Below are 7,197 nucleotides of genomic sequence, written 5' to 3'. Positions count from 1 at the left end.
CAGTGGGTTTGCTTTTCACCAGACAGTCATGCTCCACTGTCTGACTAAGGTGAGACGCCTACCAGGAAGTGTGCTTTGAATCATTCACTACACCCACACAAGGTATCTGACACCGGTTCGTTCTCCTTTTCCTAAAAATGTGTTTAAATACGTAGGTCTCCAAAATGCAAATGCATTTTTTTCCTAGCCTAAACCTCCATGTGCGTGATGCTAACACATCAGCATGCCTCTTTACATTATACGCTGGCGAAGAGTGATGCACACAGTGATGGGAAGTATTACCTGCAGGCTAATACCTGACAACTGTGAAAAGGTGAGCCATGTTTGGAATGTGAAAACGATTAAAATAGACCTTTCTCAGTTCTGAGCACTGTTCACTGTTTCTGGGCACTGAAGTGCCTTCAGCATAGGCCAAGCTGTGTGAGCTGGAGAAGAAGGGAACTCAAACCGTCATGGCGAGTGTATTCTGCAGCCTGGGACCAGCGTTTCACTCATAGGATTCTGCCCTGGTGCTGCTGCTCTCTCTGAAATCTGCTGACTTAAGCGTATTTTTTTCTTTTTTTGGACACTAAAAATACACATTGACAATCTTTTTTTCTTCCTGACTGTTTTTACTTTCTTAACATTGTGAATTATTGTGGGCCAGCCAAGCTTGCATGACCTGGGCCAGGGCCATGACACACTTTAATCCTGTAAATATGCAATGAGCAGAGTTCATCCTGGTCTCTATTTTCCTGATGTTGAGCTTTGATTCATTTCAGCACTGCCAGATGGATAACATTATGTAAGATGGGGGTAAACAGTTTAGCACTTGAACGTGTTGCTCAGGATTAAAACAAAGCACAATGCGGTTCAGTTTCATTGCATCTAGAATGAAACTGAACATTATCATTGATGAGATGTGATAAAAAATATTTATATGTAGTTCGGTGGCATAAAGATCTTTTTTGTACTTAATGACCATAATTGTTTGCCCAGAAAAGAAAAAAACAACCACAGGCTGTTTGTGTTTCTGGAAGAAGAGAGGGATTCTGCACACACTGGGCCCTCTGTCTCCCTCCTCTGCATCCCTGCCACAGAGGTTTCCATGATGGAGAGAAAGAGAAAGACAGAGGGAGAGACAGAAAGAAAGAGGCAGTGCGGAAGAGAGCATGATTGAGAAATTAAAAAAGAAATAGAAATAAAGAATACAGGCAACAAGGAAGGGTAAATCAGGAAGAAAATGAAGAAATGGAGGGGAGTGGTACAGAGAAACACACCCTGAGAAAACGAGAGCGGTGGGAGGGAGGGTAAGAAAAAACTGGAAAAAGGAAAGGAGGTAGAGCAGAAGAGAGAGAAGCTGCGGTTCTGCGCTTGTCCAGCAGGGGGCTGTCTCGGCTGCGGCAGCAGAGGGTGGGGCTCTGTATTCAGGTCAATGAGTTCTTTGTGGTGATGAACTGAGCAGTTCTACCAGAGCCACACAGGCGCTCTGTCTGCATGCTCAATGCACTCATTATAAACATCAGTTTGCTCTGCGCAGCCTCGTTTTTTCATCACTTCAGCAGAGTTTCTGGATTACAATTAAGGGTGAGGGTGTGTGGGTTAAGACCACAGAGCTGCTAATGACACACACACACACACACACACAGATGTACAGTCACACACAGACACAGACAGCTGAAATTAGAAGGACACACAGGAACAGACACACACTGAGAGAATGCAGATGCCTCACGTTTTTCTTTTTTTGAGATGGTGAAATGAGGCAGATGTAGGTCCAGTCCCAGAGGGGTTTAGTGTGAGGGCACGAGGAGCAGGATGAGGCGCTCCAGATCCCAGGTGCATTCCTCAGAGCTGGAAAGCTGCAGCTTGTGTTATATTAATAAAGCTCTGCTCCGCACCGTGCTGCGTCGCTCTGCTGCAGCAGAACGGGACTGTGGGTGAAATAGGGTCACGCTGGCACAGAGTCAGCTCTCAGCAGCACTACTGTACGCACAGAGCACACAGCACTGAGACAGCTACGCTATGCTATGCTTTTAATCTCTCTCTCTCTCACACACACATACACACACTCACACACACACTCTCACACACACACACACTCACTATCACACTCTCACACACACAGAGCACACAGCACTGAGACAGCTACGCTTTGCTATGCTTTTAAGCTCTCTCTCACACACTCACAGGTACACACACACAGCACACACACAGAGCACACAGCAGTGAGTCTGCTACACTAGCTTTTAATCTTTCTCACACACAAATACACACACTCACTCACACACTCACACACACACACACACACAGCACACGCACACAAGCACAAATACACTCACGCACACACAAAAATACATAAACTCTCTCACACAGACACACACAGCACTGAGCACAGCTCCACTGTGCTTTTAATCTCCCGCACATCTTTCAATACATTTATTCATGTCCCCATACCAAAGTAACATCAAAGGACAAAAACAATACAGACACACAGTACAGAATAATGACATGGACACTTGCAGGGTAATTAGTACAGGTAGCAGTGCTGTCTCCAAATATGGCAGCTACCTATTATTGCTGACAAGGAGCAAAATCTTGTGAGCTGCTTTGCTCGCAACGTTGCCATTCCCGCCAGTTGCAGAGCCCTTACCACTAGTCTGTGGACATTATCAAGGCTGCCAAATATAAAAACTAAAAGTTTATATTTGTAGCCAAGTTTTTCTATGGCTCACACCAAGGGTTGATACTTCAGTGGGGAAGGCACTGAACACACACACAGCACTGAGCACAGCTCCACGATGCTTTTCATCTCACTCACACAAACACACCCACACACACACCTACGCATGCACACATTCAGTACCAAAAGTAAAAATACGCAGAAGTATTACAGGTAACAGTAACATCACTCAGAGTGACGCTGAACCCCGACCTTACAGTATTTATTATTCAGCTCCAACAGCAACAGACTGTAACAGACTACCAAGTATTCCTGTGATGCAGCCTTGAGGTGATGCATTTTATTTTCTGACGCTATACATTGTGCATACTGCTCGTGATTAGCAAGGCAACCGGGTACAATGGTGCATAGAGATACAGTATTTTCTGTCCACTTATAGCACAATACCAAACCATAATTTTACAGGCATAATTATGGCAGCCAGAAGATTGCTTTCACATAAAAGCCCCATGCATAAAGGAAAAAAAACAGTTCTACCATTCACCTATTACATAAACCATTTGCAGAGTGTCTCTATACGACATTAAAAGTGCACTGGCCAGCCCACCACCCTCATTGTGCCTAAATATGGTCACATAAACACACACACTTGTCAGGATAGCTCACCTAACACTGACTGAATAAGGAAATAAGAGAAGTTTTGTTCTGGTAATAATCCCCCACGAGCTAAAGGCATTAAAAAGAGCCAAGCAATAGTTATGCAAGCATAATGATGAATAGTAATCCCATTGTTTCTCTCCTTGTTTCTTTACCCCTAAATGTGTTATATTTAGAGGGCAACTAAACAGGGATTAGAAGAATGATTGCTTTGCTGCGTGAAAAAACTAGATAAACAATGCCAGAAACAGGACCAAAATATGCATAATGGAAAAAGCACAAACGTTTTCCCCCTCAGCCACACATGAGTACGGCTTCTCCTGACTTTGACCGAGGAGAAGGGTTTCTTTGGCACCTCTCCAGAAAATGCTGCTGACATTTGAAAGTTGTTTCACTGGTTATAAAATGGAATATAATGCCTAATTTCAAAGCAGCCAACAGATGGTTAGTTCTTCAGATTAGTAGAAATTATGCAGATCTCTGGAAAAGCCAGGACTATGCAAAGACTACATACCATGTACATACACACACACACATGATTCTTGGTCATACCATTTTCTGGACTGAAATGAGGACATTTGAACCCCCAAACCATCACCAATTCCCCCCCCTTCAAATGCATTAATCAGAATTACCACCCATTCTCCTCCTGCCCTCATGCTGCTTTCCCATCAGGGATAGACGTTCAATTATTCCCCTCTGAATGATGTTCCTCAGTGGGTGGGGCCCATTGAATGTGATTGACATTTCGCCTCTCTGCCTCCTGGTGACTCTCAAATGACAGGTTTTCATCTTTCACACAGGAAGAGAGGAGTGGAGAGACAGGTTTTCATCTTTCACAGAGTCCACACAGGAAGAGAGGAGTGGAGAGACAGGTTGTCATCTTTCACAGAGTCCACACAGGAAAAGAGGAGTGGCGAGTCGCTCTGGTGATACGGTCGTCTGCCACCGCACAAAGCCCAGGACTCTTTCATCCCCAGCTATGTATGGAGCGAGGTTCCCTGTCTGTAATTATACCGCTCCGGACTTCAGACTGCAGGGTCCTCTGAATTCCTTTCCCGGACATGAAAGGCCTCTCCCAGCTGTTCCGCAGGGAAATGGGTCCCAGATGTTGGGCCCGCTCCGTCAGGAGCAGAGAGCCTTTGTACTCTTCCACATGGAAGGAGGCACGAAGGCTACAGTGACCATGGCCCCACCCTTACTGTGCTGCAGTACTGATAAGCAGAGGGGTGTGTGTCTGTGCCTTTTGAGCATGTGTGCACACGTTACACCTGTAGTAACTATTTTATTGTGGGTATCTCATTTTTAAGCTTGTTTCAAGAAAAGGGGCGATACTTAAGGGGTTAATGTGCTCTTTATAAATGCTATATTCTTGATGTAGTTTTCCCTTGCGTAAGCTGCAGGGTGAGGATTGAATAAGTCATTATATTTGAGGAAAATTTTATAGCATCTCATGAGGATTTAATAGGTTGCTGCTTTTGCCCCTTATCCCCACCCCCCAATCTCTAGCACACATTTGATGATGTTGAGTAATAAGCCACATGCAAATATGTATGGGCTTCTGGATGATGTGGATATGGAAATGGGAAAGGTCATAGGTCAACTACATCAAGCTGCACACTGTTCATAATGACACTCGGGGAGGAAGCACTCAATTGCAGCTATGTGGCAACTCCCACCTACTGGTGTTCAGGACCAGCAGCCGTCCAACCAGGAGACTGAAGAGCAAGAAGAAGAAGATTAAGGAGTCAAAGTGCATAAAAACACAGTAGAGGTGCTCAATGTGCACTGTCAGGGAGCTTATATGAAGAGCTAAACAGTAGACCCCTGACAGCAGCTACAAATGAAATGGACTGTACCTACATTCAGGTGTGTGAGATGCATTTAGCTTCAGGCTTCACCATTCAGAGGGAGATTCAGGGCACTGGACACAAGCGAAGCGTCAAGGCTCAGTGGAAAGCTTCCGTTTTGGTGCGGATAAATCTTAAAAACTGACCTGTGTCAGCACTGCAGCAGCCCCTGTGAGTGCGACAGACTGATGTCCGGGGCAGACCAGCCGGGTTCAGAGAGCAGCAGACGAAAGCAACTGCACCTTAGCGCGCTGTTTGCATTAGCGTCCCTTTTCCTCCACCCGTATGACCCCCAGATGTACCCTGCGACCGCAAACTCGCAGAGGCACCGCTGATTTGTGGGTGACTGAACAGTCGGTGCATTGTTGACAGCGGCCATTGTGAACAACGAGCGTCTTGTGTGTGGGACCAGCGGCAGGGAGTGTGTGATTGATGGGGAGGTCTTATTTCTCTGGCCGACAGGACCTGTCGAGTGAGAGACACCTCTTGTTTCCACGCGGAATTTGCTAGACTCCTTGGCTCCAGCGAGGTGGGACCACGTCTGCCCTCATCGGAGGACTCCTCGCTACTCACTAAAAAATACGCTGTGTGAAAAAAAAAAGCTGGCAGGCAGACCTGATTTTTCAACCGGGTGATGTCATGGCTGCCACCTCAGAAGAAGCCCTGTTCTTTGAGAGCGTCTGAAAGGTAGGAAGAATTTCTGGAACTCAAAACTGAACCGCAATCTCTCCCTCTCTCCCTCTTCCCCTCTCCCTCCCTCACCTCCTCCCACCGCCACTCCACAAGGGGGTGAGAAACACTCCCAACTGACTGCAAAAGGGCTCTCTGTGCCTCCAACAAAAGGGCCCTTTCTTGGGGGAGAAAGCTGAGTTTCCGGCATGAGATCATTGTGTTTGGAGAGGAGAGAGGAAGAACAGACGGCGGGATCCGATTGTGAGATTTCGCTGGAGGTCCAGGGGGCTGGAGTTTGTCGCGGCCTGGTGCGGTCGCACCGGCAAGCACAGCTGCGTCCTCGCACAAAGAGGAGAAAGAAACACTGCTCGCCGTCTTTACAATGAGAAAGCCACTTCTTTTAGCCACTACTATTTTTTTTTTTGCTAAAGAATGAGACAGAACAGGGCAAACTTGTAAAGGATAGAGCTTTTCTAATCGGGCTTGTCTGAATTTCGAAACCCAGAGAATATTCCGGGACTGACAAAAATGAGTGACATAATGTCTGGTCACATAATGTACACACAAACCCTTTGCTTCTTCTTAAAGTGAATCCTGAAATAACTGAATAAAATTAACTTCCCAAAATACACATGCTCTGTGCTCACATTGATGTGTCTATCACCAAAGCCAGGAAAATAGCTAAGAAAATCTGAACAACGGGTGGAAACAGACAGAACTCTTGAAACGTGAGTTAACAGCACAGGCGAGCGTGATACTCTTTCTCACACACAGCTGCTCTCTGTCCTGATCAGACAGTTCAGTAATATTTTCCTAAGAAAGACTTGACAGTCACTGTGGATTGGCTAGAGAAGAAAACTAGAGGGAAAATACCTCTTCAATGACTAATAATGTCTGCTAGCACCCCCTCCGTCTACAAGAACGGTATCTCAGTGTTTCCTATTCACAGGCATGCATGTGCATGCATACTGACTCTGACACACACATTAATACAGTACACTCATAGATACATGCATGTGCATGCATACTGACTCTGATACACACATTAATACAGTACACTCATAGATACATGCATACATACATACATACTGACTCTGACACACATTAATACAGTACACTCATAGATACATGCATACATACATACATACATACTGTACATTCATACATGCACAGGTATGCATGTGCATGCATACTGACTCTGACACACACATTAATACAGTACACGCATAGATACATGCACACATACATACATACTGTACATTCATACATGCACAGGTATGCATGTGCATGCATACTGACTCTGACACACACATTAATACAGTACACTCATAGATACATGCATACATACATACATAC

This window comes from Conger conger, chromosome 8 (assembly GCF_963514075.1).
Source record: "Conger conger chromosome 8, fConCon1.1, whole genome shotgun sequence".
NCBI lineage: Eukaryota > Metazoa > Chordata > Actinopteri > Anguilliformes > Congridae > Conger > Conger conger.
The sequence above is the reverse complement of the archived record's forward strand: the minus strand, read 5'-3'. Positions refer to the sequence as shown.